Source organism: Epinephelus lanceolatus, chromosome 12 (genome assembly GCF_041903045.1).
Source record: "Epinephelus lanceolatus isolate andai-2023 chromosome 12, ASM4190304v1, whole genome shotgun sequence".
In the NCBI taxonomy this organism is placed as follows: domain Eukaryota; kingdom Metazoa; phylum Chordata; class Actinopteri; order Perciformes; family Serranidae; genus Epinephelus; species Epinephelus lanceolatus.
Window position 1 is genome coordinate 27,102,406 of NC_135745.1, and position 2,983 is coordinate 27,105,388.

The window sequence follows — 2,983 nt, forward strand, 5'->3', positions numbered from 1 at the left end:
AGGTGCCAGGTGTCAGGAGCAAGTTAAACAATGTGTTGCCTAGTTCATGTAAAATTCTGCTTCAGAGGCTCTTCCACCCTGACTGGGATACATTTCTCAGATGTAACAATGAATACTTACTGTGACCATGTTTAAAGATATTGAACATTGTGCAAAATATCGTCAACCAGCAGCTTCAGTTCAGAAGAATCTGTATCAGGAAATGTGTGGATAAATGCACATGTAGCCTAAAGACAGTCAGAATAATGTCGAATAACTGAGACATACTGTTGAAGTTACTATCCCCAGTAGTGAAAATGGCGGACGGTGGAGCAACTGAAGCTACAGTGGAAAACAAGATGCAGTGTGTCCCGTCTGTGTTGATGGTGGTTGCTAGGCTCAGAGGATAACGGGAAGCGATCCACTTGTCTTTGTGAGAAATGCTGAGGGGGTTAAATAGGTGTCTGTTTCCACTTTAAACCATCAGCTACGCTTCTTGAGAGATTCTTGCACATACTTGCATTTTACTCCAGCACGTTTTCTTGATTTAAAGGCACAAAACTGTCAAATTTATTTCACCTCTTCCTGGCACTGTGCCACACTGGCTCTGCTTCCTGAAAAAGAAGTTCTCAGCCAGAAGTGCAGCATTGTAACGACTCCAGTTCCTCCTCTGATTCATCAGAAACACATCGCCCATGTGTAAAAATCAAAGTATATATAAATGAGAAGGTGTTAGGGACAAAAATACTTTGTGTTGCCTCAGGATAACAGTGTGCAGAGGGACAAACCACTCAGGTGTAATCTGAACCTCACAACAATCGAGGGAAACACTTGGATATAATGTAGTTCAGTGTTCACAGTTCAGTTGATTGTACAGCAGCACACACACTAAAAAAGCACTCAACACTAAAAAACAGTTAAAGCTACCAAGATATTTTTACACTCTGCTGAATAGCTAAAATAACTCTACGTGGCTGGGTTGCTCTTCCTCGACATGGCATGACAACAGTTAGAAAGCAGACTGAGCCATTTATAGTAAGGTAGTAGTACAACATGCAGATGCTTCCACTAATGCTTTACTACACCTTTGTCTGCTCCACAACCAGCCCCACCGTGGTAACCAGAGTTTCCACTCTCCAATTACATAATATTATTGTATTATCTTTGGCTTTTTACTTCACAAAACTCCATCTCCATAGCGACAAACTCTCATCCGTGCTTCACAGGAATAATTGTTGGCCCCTGCATCAAATGGTTGTTCTGTGTATCTTTAAAATTTCATAACTTGTGCGTCTGTGCCTACCTTTGGTATATTTAACATAAAAGCCCAAGGTCTCCGGCTTCTCTATTTATGGCCTTGGGGGGTTGTGTGCAGCCGCTATATGCTGTTACAGAAGCTGGAGCGGAACATAGTTCACTGCACCGATATGATCTTGTGCATGAAAGCAGGATCATCATGGTGTAGAGGAGAAATGGTCTGTCTGCTACCATGTTGAGAAACCTTTTAAAAAATGATATAACAATATATGCAGTCTCTTTAGGGGCCACCAAAATACACTTTCCTCATTTAGATTTTTACTATGAACAATAGGGCTCTACATGAACGTACTATTTTCTGCCAAACAATTTTGCTTATTTTATATCATACATATTTGTTTCCTCTGTGCTCTCTTCTCCGGTTTGAAGCAGGCAGTGATTGATCCCCTTTTACATGGCCTGTTCAAGGTGGGAATGTTGTGCTGCTATCACACCTCACCGTTCATTATTAAAGGTACGATTGTAATGGCGGGACAGAATTGTGTTGCCTTTAAGTAGTGGAGGTAGTAACAGCACGAATCACCATTTGTGTTAAAGGGACAGCTTGCAGGAACGGACCATGGACAGGATGCGTGTGACATTTTGACAACGTGTTACGCGTGCAACCCATTGCCGGGAGATTCAAAAAGCAGCTGCTGGCAATTAGCAGCTAACTCAAAGAAGAAGAACAGCAACCAAAAATGTCTGCAAACTAGGGAGACAATGTGGTTCGGGAGGTTCGGGAGCTCCTTACACTCCGAGCAGAGGACGACATCTGCTGCCATATCCTCCTCAGACCCTGAGTCCTCATGTGAGGACATTACATTTTGGGTTTATCCGACCTTATACTTCATTCTACTTAACTTAGACTTGTTGTCCTCTTTCAGGGACACATTTGTTGTGCCATCTAGTGGCAGTAAGAGCACAATACACTAATCCATATAAAAACAAGATGGCAGCCATCTCTGCTAAGTCAGTCTGCAGTCGATCCTGAAACAAAAGTGAACAAGATCCAAAACCTGATCACAGTTTACAGTTTAAACTTGTTTATTTATGTTTGGTATGGCAACAAATTTGACCAATTTTAGCAACAGCAACAAAATAAGACGCTGTTAATTAGGAAGTACTCGTTTGAGGACATAAGGACTTCTCAGGTCCTACTGATCCCAAATAGCTAGGAGGAATTAAAATTGCATAGCAAACAAAAGTTCGGGTCTCAGGAGGATATAACAGAGACATTAAATGATTGTTATTGCCATGTTAATGACACTGATATTTTTTAGAAAGCACTGACAACTTGTATGCTACATGTCACACTTAAGGCCGACGCTGTTGTGTTACATGTCACATCAGTCACGCCTCTTCTGCTTCCATGATGCCAGCATGCAAACAAAAATCACGCCCTGGGGCAGCGTGATGCCTGCGTCGTTTGGTTCTGTGTAAAAATGCAAAGGCAGCTTACAAGAGGGACTCATTTTTTTGTTTATTGATAAAATTTTTCATTTGACAGGTGTTGTTGTTTTATGATTATTATCACTTTTAGGGATGGGAACTGATACAATTTCATTGATAGCCTACCAATACCATTATCAATTCTGCTTATCGGTCCAGTTCTGTATTGACTGCCTTATTGATTCCTTATTAAATTAAAAAAAAAAAAAAAAAGTAGGCCTACACAGGTTTATGCGTCAGCGCAACCTCTTTATTA